Source organism: Mya arenaria, chromosome 9 (genome assembly GCF_026914265.1).
Source record: "Mya arenaria isolate MELC-2E11 chromosome 9, ASM2691426v1".
Taxonomy (NCBI): Eukaryota; Metazoa; Mollusca; class Bivalvia; order Myida; family Myidae; genus Mya; species Mya arenaria.
In genome coordinates this window covers 44,090,714-44,100,982 of record NC_069130.1, presented here as the reverse complement: position 1 = coordinate 44,100,982, position 10,269 = coordinate 44,090,714, and the positions used below count along the sequence as shown (strand labels likewise).

General features: G+C 34.6%; 1 long non-coding RNA gene across 4 annotated transcripts; it reads left to right on the top strand.

Annotated features, from left to right (window-relative positions):
* The first annotated feature begins 287 nt into the window (after window positions 1-287).
* LOC128202725 (uncharacterized) lies at window positions 288-9,559 on the top strand. 4 transcript variants are annotated; one of them, XR_008255803.1, is made up of 4 exons: window positions 288-360; window positions 4,162-4,320; window positions 4,562-4,749; window positions 5,731-9,559. It is a non-coding gene; the product is annotated as an uncharacterized LOC128202725 (long non-coding RNA). The 4 variants fall into 4 exon arrangements; XR_008255805.1 differs by having other exon boundaries at window positions 301-348; XR_008255804.1 differs by lacking the exon at window positions 288-360 and adding an exon at window positions 549-743.
* The last annotated feature ends 710 nt before the right edge of the window (window positions 9,560-10,269 follow it).

Sequence of the window (10,269 nt, the reverse complement as noted above, 5' to 3'; positions counted from 1 at the left end):
TTCTCATCCCGGAGGAACGGTAAATTTATAATATACAACGGCTGGTGAATTATTAAAACAACATATAGACAAACTCCCCGAAGCCCTTCTTCCCATAAATGTATGGGGTTTAATGCTTGAAAAATAAAAAAAAGAATTAAATGTGAATGCCTGTGCTATTCTACAGGGGTGGCTCCGTTCAGTATTACTATTTTTCGCACCCCGGGATAGAGAAAAGAACGAGTTCGCCGGGTGCCATGATTTAGGCTACTTGAATACTCTCCATTGAAGGAGATACCATGTGGGAGGAAAGTGTCACGGGACAAATTCACTCAATGGCGGAGGATTAAACAGACGGACTATCGAAGGGTAATTTTACCGGTAAATTCACAATGATTGTTAAATAAAACACACACCACTAGTAGTATTTATACGGGTCAGAGTGTGCACAATTATATGACTACGATATATACTACTGATCGATAGGTATTTCTCACGATCGAGAGTACAAACAAACTTGATCAATGAAAATCACGTGACCGTTGGAATGTGTTTCCCACCGTAAAAATTAAATACAGTATGGATTTTGATAAACGACAGTGCGGATTTAGGCAGGTGCGTGTTTACACAATTACGTCATTGATATCTGTGTAAAACACATGAGTACACCACAGCGAACAAAATTGCTGGTTTGTAAAACCTTGGAAGAGGCTTTAAGGAAAATCCAGGAGCTGGAAATGCAAGATAATTTGTGCCTGACTCTAGTACGAAGAATTTTGGGAGGACGGTATTAAATATTTCTATAATTTTATGCATTATTTAACTATTGATGCTTGCAAATCATTTTTTTCAGCAAAGCACATCCATTTCACAGTGATTTGGTGGGAATGAGCTGAATTTTGACCTTTACAAAATTTATTGACATTTAACCTAAACTAACCTAAACAAGTTAAACAAATGACAATTGGCTTTATAATGGTAGTCCTAGTTGGGCCTCATGTTCTACAGCACTGTAGTTTATCAAATGACCATATATCTTTATACTGGTAGTCATAGCTGGGGGACACGTTCTAAAGCACTGTAGTTTATCAAATCACCATATATCTTTATACAGGTGGTAATAGCTTTGGGACACGTTCTAAAGCACTGTAGTTTATCAAATGACCATATATCTTTTAACAGGTAGTCATAGCTGGGGGACACGTTCTAAAGCACTGTAGTTTATCAAATGACCATATATCTTTATACAGGTAGTCATAGCTCGGGGACACATTCTAAAGCACTGTAGTTTATCAAATGACCATATATCTTTATACTGGTAGTAATAGTATTGGGACACATTCTAAAGCACTGTAGTTTATCAAATGACCATATATCTTTATATAGGTAGTCATAGCTCGAGGACACGTTCTAAAGCACTGTAGTTTATCAAATGACCATATATCGTTATACTGGTAGTAATAGCTTTGGGACACGTTCAAAAGCACTGTAGTTTATCAAATGACAATATATCTTTATACTGGTGATCATAGGTGGGGGACACATTCTAAAGCACTGTAGATTATCAAATGACCATATATATTTATACTGGTAGTAATAGCTTTGGGATACGTTCTAAAGCACTGTAGTTTATCAAATGACCATATATCTTTATACGGGTAGACATAGCTGGGGGACACGTTCTAAAGCACTGTAGTTTATCAAATGACCATATATCTTTATACAGGTAGTCATAGCTGTGGGACACGTTCTAAAGCACTGTAGTTTATCAAATGACCATATATCTTTATACAGGTAGTAATAGCTTTGGGACACGTTCTAAAGCACTGTAGTTTATCAAATGACCATATATCTTTATACTGGTAGTCATAGCTGGGGGACACGTTCTAAAGCACTGTAGTTTATAAAATGACCATATATCTTTATACAGGTAGTCATAGCTCGGGGACACGTTCTAAAGCACTGTAGTTTATCAAATGACCATATATCTTTATACTGGTAGTAATAGCATTTGGACACGTTCTTAAGCACTGTAGTTTATCAAATGACCATATATCTTTACACAGGTAGTCATAGCTCGAGGACACGTTCTAAAGCACTGTAGTTTATCAAATGACCATATATCGTTATACTGGTAGTAATAGCTTTGGGACACGTTCTAAAGCACTGTAGTTTATCAAATGACCATATATCTTTATACTGGTGATCATAGGTGGGGGACTAATTCTAAAGCACTGTAGATTATCAAATGACCATATATCTTTATACTGGTAGTAATAGCTTTGGGACACATTCTAAAGCACTGTAGTTTATCAAATGACCATATATCTTTATACTGGTGTTCATAGCTGGGGGACACGTTCTAAAGCACTGTAGTTTATCAAATCACCATATATCTTTATACAGGTAGTCATAGCTGGGGGACACGTTCTAAAGAACTGTAGTTTATCAAATGACCATATATCTTTATACTGGTAGTCATAGCTCGGGGACACGTTCTAAAGCACTGTAGTTTATCAAATAACCATATATCTTTATACTGGTAGTAATAGCTGGGGGACACGTTCTAAAGCACTGTAGTTTATCAAATGACCATATATCTTTATATGGGTAGTCATAGCTGGAGGACACGTTCTAAAGCACTGTAGTTTATCAAATCACCATATATCTTTATACAGGTAGTAATAGCTTTGGGACACGTTCTAAAGCACTGTAGTTTATCAAATGACCATATATCTTTATACTGGTAGTCATAGCTGGGGGACACGTTCTAAAGCACTGTAGTTTATCAAATGACCATATATCTTTATACTGGTAGTCATAGCTGGGGGACACGTTCTAAAGCACTGTAGTTTATCAAATGACCATATATCTTTATACTGGTAGTAAAAGCTTTGGGACACGTTCTAAAGCACTGTAGTTTATCAAATGACCATATATCTTTATACGGGTAGACATAGCTGGAGGACACGTTCTAAAGCACTGTAGTTTATCAAATGACCATATATCTTTATACGGGTAGTCATAGCTAGGGGACACGTTCTAAAGCACTGTAGTTTATCAAATGACCATATATCTTTATACTGGTAGTCATAGCTTTGGGACACGTTCTAAAGCACTGTAGTTTATCAAATGACCATATATCTTTATACTGGTAGTCATAGCTGGGGGACAAGTTCTAAAGCACTGTAGTTTATCAAATCACCATATATCTTTATACGGGTAGACATAGCTGGAGGACACGTTCTAAAGCACTGTAGTTTATCAAATGACCATATATCTTTATACGGGTAGTCATAGCTGGGGGACACGTTCTAAAGCACTGTAGTTTATCAAATGACCATATATCTTTATACTGGTAGTCATAGCTTTGGGACACGTTCTAAAGCACTGTAGTTTATCAAATGACCATATATCTTTATACAGGTAGTCATAGCTGGGGGACACGTTCTAAAGCACTGTAGTTTATCAAATCACCATATATCTTTATACTGGTAGTCATAGCTGGGGGACAAGTTCTAAAGCACTGTAGTTTATCAAATCACCATATATCGTTATACTGGTAGTCATAGCTGGGGGACACGTTCTAAAGCACTGTAGTTTATCAAATGACCATATATCTTTATACAGGTAGTCATAGCTCGGGGACACGTTCTAAAGCACTGTAGTTTATCAAATGACCATATATCTTTATACTGGTAGTCATAGCTTTGGGACACGTTCTAAAGCACTGTAGTTTATCAAATGACCATATATCTATATACTGGTAGTCATAGCTGGGGGACACGTTCTAAAGCACTGTAGTTTATCAAATGACCATATATCTCTATACTAGTTATCATAGCTTTGGGACACGTTCTAAAGCACTGTAGTTTATCAAATGACCATATATCTCTATACTAGTTATCATAGCTTTGGGACACGTTCTAAAGCACTGTAGTTTAACAGATGACTGTATATACTCCGGTACATATCTATACCTAACACTGGTTTATATGGCAGGAAGTATATTGTCTTCAGCTGTGTTCTTATTCCACTGACCATACACATTTATATTAGAGATTTTGACTGGACTTTACCTTAAAAGCTCTGTTTTTTTTTATTAAATTCTCTTACCATATAACTATAAAGGTGACTTTCTCATGCACTGTATGTCAATTGACAGATGTTCATTTTTTTTAGATTTGGCCTAAAAAGACCTGTAGCAGTTAACAAGCTATTAGATGCACAATAGCACAAAATGACCACCACCACTATCACCCTAAAGTGTGTGCTTGGTGTCTGTCTACACGTGCTTGCTTCTGGAATGTTGAAGAACAAACTGTGTTGAAACGCCAACTGGTAAGACTGTGCTTTGTGTTTGTAATTTTGTATGATAAGACATTTATTGTTTCCGCCAGGCCTAAAGGAAATGTTTATGAACAAGTACAGGTCTATACACAAGTACAGGATTGAAATATAAACAACGATTTAAAGAGTATTGAGTTGATGAGTGAGAACAAAAATGATATACCCATGTACATTTACATGTTCAATAAAAAGTGCATCTCATACTCTGAATAATAATTCATTTTGCTATTAGGAGTTGGTCATGGACCTTTGCCGCCCTTCATCCAGAGCCTTCCACAGAGACGGCAGATATATCGCTGCCTGGACCAACAGTTGACCATGCCGTTGAGTCCATGATATCAGTAGCAGCCATGAAAACATCTACAGAATTACATCTGCGGCCGTGCCTATTAATGGATACATTCTGCACCACTTCCATGTGTAAGAATAGAACTTTCCAAGTCCTCAGCATAAGCATTTCTGTATTTAAAACGAAAAATAATTTAAAAATAAATAAATATAGTTTTAAATAATTATATACAGGCAAAGTAAATTATATAATTTGTTTCATGAATGTGTTGTTTTTTTAATTGCTGTTAAAGCAACAGTGTGCACCAGATGATCAAATTGCAAGTTTATTAAGTTTAGCAGTTATTTCATATTTTTCCATTCAAAAAGATTACTGGGTATGTCTACCTAGTAGAATTAATTTCTTATGCGTGATTGGCTAGTCGATGTTATCACATGATATAACCAAGTTAGGTGTATAGCTTTAATATACCACTTGATTGAAGTAAGCCTTCGTAGCACAGTTGATACAACACTGGACTTCAATTTCGGTGACACATTTTTTTTACATGTTTGTACTTTTTTTACAATTATGACATAAAAGCGTAACACATTCTATTAAATAGTTGTCCTGAGATATGTTACAGAAAAAAACTTTTTTAGTTCCAATCTGGTGTACAGTCCCTTTAAGGCCTTATACCGTACTTGTAGACTTATTGTTTATGATAGTCTGTTTAATCATTTTATTGTATATGGGCAACATTTTATGTAACATCACTTTATGTAAAAAGTAAGCCTTCGTAGTACAGTTGATACAACACTGGACTTCAATTTCGGTGACACATTTTTTTTACATGTTTGTACTTTTTTTACAATTATGACATAAAAGCGTAACACATCTTTTAAATAATTGTCTTGAGATATGTTACAGAAAAAAAACTTTTTTAGTGCCAATCTGGTATACAGTCCCTTTAAGGCCTTATACCGTACTTGTAGACTTATTGTTTATGATAGTCTGTTTAATCATTTTATTGTATATGGGCAACATTTTATGTAACATCACTTTATGTAAAAAAAATATAAAAAGTCACTGTGAATATAAACAGTTTTCAAATATGTACATTAAAATTGCAGGCTGTCAGTTTGAAACGTCTCTACTCTGACAGAAGGAAGGGAATGAATACCCAGGATTGTTCCTCAGGAAAATCTCTTCAACAGGCTGTTGTCAGTTTGCATGCTCTTTGGATGGAATAACCCTACCTTGGCTTGCAGAGAATCTGTGATATAAAAGACCTCTTTTGTGCTGCATTGTGTCATTGATTTATTGTATTTTATATGTATTATGCCACTATTGTAAAAACAAATGGGCATATGTTTTAGCATATGTTTTCAAACAGACACATTTATATTTCAAACAGACACATTTATATTTTTGAATAATTTGAAAATACATTTTGTAGGTTGACTTCACACCATGAAACATTAATGGTAGGTTATATTTGACCAGAACATGACAAGTATTGTTTTCGGAGTTTTTTGGTCGAAGGTGAAGGTAATGGCTAACAGTGGTTATTCTGCACAATGACCCTTGAATTCTTTGACCTAGGACCATTAATATCTAGTGATTGATATATCAGTCCAACTCATATGTGAAAGGGACATGATGAAATTGAGCAAGAGCTCATTAGCATTGCAAATTATTATTTGTTCATTTTTAGCTCGACTATTCGAAGAAAATGTGGGCTATACTATCATTAACAATTCTGCGTTAAAGTTTTCATTTTATGTAATAAAATCAAGAGTTTTTATCCAATGGTAATCAAACTTGGTCAGACTATTTGTCGGCATGTTATCTTGAAGATGTATGAATATGGGTCATCCCTGGTCAAATTCTAGGTCACTAGGTCACATCTTAGAGAAAATATTTCCATGTCATAAATTCAACATTTTTTTCATATCTTTATGAAACTTGGTCAGAATATTTGTCTGCATACTATCTTGAAAGTTTTTTAATATGGGTCATCCCGGGTCAAATTCTAGGTCACTAGGTCAAATCTTAGGAAAATCATTCCACATCATAAATTGAACAATTTTTGTCAAATCTTTATGAAACTTGGTCAGAATATTTGTCTGCATAATATCTTAAAAGTTCTATAATATGGGTCATCCCCAGTCAAAACCTAGGTCACAAGGTCAAATTTTAAAAGAAAGAATCCCACAGTCATAAAAATTCATTAATTTTAGTCAAATCTTTTTTAAACTTGGTCAGAATATTTGTCTACATGTTGTCTTAATCATTTGTGAATATAGGTCACCTCAGATCAAAAACTAGGTCACTAGGTCAAATCTTAGGAAATACTTTCCTGATGTCATAAAAAAATCTATGCTTACCAAAGCTATCCATATCAGTTAATAACTAAATTCAATTGTTATTTAAAACTTATTTTATAAACACACATCCCAATCATGAATTTCAGATCTAACCATATTTTTCAAAAATTTAAATTTTAATTAACTTTAAAAATATTTGTGTACATGAAATCTTAGATGATAAAGTGTGTCATCTAGGGTCAAAAACTAGGTCTCTGGGACAGATCTTATTGGAAAAGCTGATGTATTTATAAAATGTTCGTTTTTCCTCACACAAATGGAATAGTTTCTGTTGATCAGGTTATTTGTATGAATGATATCTCCGATAAATATAAATATGGGCCTTTTGGTTAAAAATACTAGGTCATTAGCTCAAATCCTAGGTTTGCAAAATTGCATTGTCAAATAAAAAATCAAGCTTTATGCGGCGTTGCCGCGTTGGCGTCTTGTTATTTTTTTATTTTGACAGGCACATTTTTATAATCTTAACCAAATCAAACCTTGTTTTGTCACATTGTGATTCTTATTCACTTTTTTATTTGATTGTTTTATTGCTTTTTACAGGCACATATCACACTATTATTGTATTTACGTCCAATTCCAAGAGGCGTAGTAGAGCGCACTGTTTTACGACAGCTCTTGTTAACCTGTAAAGTGAAACCTGGTTATAAAAATGACATGACTGTGTCATTGTGTTGGCAGGCCAGGAGGAGGGCAGCATCAAATACATCTACAAACTTAGTATACAAAGTATTATAGAATTGCTTTCGGGGCCCATAGGATCAAGGTCACTAAAACAAAAAAATATTGAAACTTAATCGCACAACAAAGGCTTAATTAATTAGGTTTGTCTGTCAATCATTGAAAACTTGTTGTTTTTTTTTGCATTGCAGCATTTCATGCTTAATTTTTATTTTGTCTCTTCATTGCATATTACCTTTATCATTATTGTATTCATTTCTAAGACAAAGCAGCATATAGTTGAGAGCACTGCCCCATGACAGCTCTTGTATATCCTAAAAAGAATACAATAGTGATATACCCTGATATAGGTAGTTTTGGTACATTATCACGGTTTTAATTTTAGCTTTACTGGCCAAAGATCAGAATATCTGATGTGATGGTAATGTGTACGTAGTATGTGCTTCCTAGCGCCTGTAAACAATTGCTTGTGAACACCATACAGTCTTTAGTTATGATTGTATCTCAATAAAACAGTATTTAGATATCCAATAGAGCTCGGTTCCTTTCGAAAACCAGTCAGATCTGCCCATGCATGCCTAGATTATGGGCCTTGAACGTCTGTGCGACTGTAAACAATTGCTTGTGAACATTGTACAGTCTTCAGTTTTAATTGTATATAGATGAAACTTGTACAGTATTAAGATATCAATTAGAGCTTGGTTCCTTTCGAAAACCAGATCTGCCCATGCATACCTAGATTATGGGCCTCAAAAGTAAAAAAAAAATGCTATTTTTAGCCAAGTCTACATGAGCGAAGTCTATTTTTAGACAAGTTTACATGTAAAGTTACAAATTCATGTGAAAAATTGTTCAAATTAGGCCCCTGGGGTCATTATTGGCCACGCCACTGGGTTCACCGGTTTGGTATACTAAATTGGGAAATGTTTGAAAATCTTTATGTCTGAAACAACTATGCAGACCCTTGTTATTTTGAATAAGGATTATTTTATTGGTCTGCTACCATGGTTGTTCAAATTATGCCCCTAGGGTCAAAACTGGCACTGCCCCCAGGGGTCACAAGTTTTTTTAAGAAATATTTTCAAAATCTTGTTTCAAACCACAAGGCTCATATCTTCGATATTTGTTGTGGAGCATCATATGTAGACCGTCTAGCAAAACAGTTGAAATTATGTGCCCTGGGCCGGGGCCACCATTCATTTTGTCCTTTTAAAGCTACAAAAATGAAAATTTGACCAATAGTACAGTTTTGTAGCAAATTTTATTCTCCTCAGATGACCTTTACTTGGCACATATTAGAATACTAGTAGTTCATGTAACTAATCTGCTTACAACACTTTCTGTTCTCAGATGTTAAATGTGCAACGTTTTAAGCTAACTCAAACACAAAACGTGAACAATATGTTTGTTGGCTATTACTCATACATACATGCTCTGGATCAAAAATAACCACATGAGCCATGCCATTAGAGCATAGGCACTCATGGGCCTCTTGTTTTTTTAGAAAAAAAGCATACTGACCAACCCTATTTATTTTAGAAGTTAGCTGAAACTAAGAACTTTTTTTACCTTACTTTTATATTAGATTGTGTATTGCTAAGATTTTTGCTTAAAGCTCCATTTAAGGTAACTGTTCATCTCAAATGTAACAGCTTTTGCCTTCAAACTTTTAAAATTTCATTGAACCAGTGGGTTCATCATGATGCACATCTGTAAATGTTTCTCCCTAATATGGGCTTTTATGTATGCAAACAGAACATTGAACAATTGGCTTTCTGTGTAAAGTAAACCATGTCCAGAACATTTGTCAAATTGCTGTGTCAGCACTTGTTTGAATGGATTTATTTTATTTTCATATTATGATTTCAAATAAAGTATTTAAAAATGTTGATTTCTTGTATGAAGTGATTACTACAATCCTTATAGGGTCAACAGGAAGCTTGAAAAAGTATCTGTTACATGTATTAAGGCATGATTAAAATCATTTTTTCCATTTTGCAAAAAGCAGATGGTTAATTTATACCACCTTCAGGTAGTCATGATGAACTCTTCAAAGATATCCCAGGTAAAGGTAGTCACGATAAACTCTTTCAAGTTATCCCAGGTATGCATGGTCACCTCTTAAAAGATATCCCAGGTATTCATGATCACCTCTTCAAAGATATCCCAGTTATTCATGATCACCTCTTCAAAGATATCCCAGTTATTCATGATCACCTCTTCAAAGATATCTATCCCAGGTAGTCATGATCACCTCTTCAAAGATATCTATCCCAGATAGTCATGATCACCTCTTCACAAAGATATCCCAGGCAGTCATGATCAACTCTTCAAAGATATCTCAGGTATTCATGATCACCTCCTTAAAGATATCCTAGGTAGTCATGATCAACTCTTTAAAAATATCCCAGATATTCATGATCATCACCTCTTCAAAAATATCTCAGGTATAATTCATGATCACCTCTTCAAAGATATCCTAGGTAGTCATGATCAACTCTTTAAAAATATCCCATATATTCATGATCACCTCTTCAAAGATATCCCAGGTAGTCATGATCACCTCTTCAAAGATATCCCAGGTAGTCATGATCAACTATT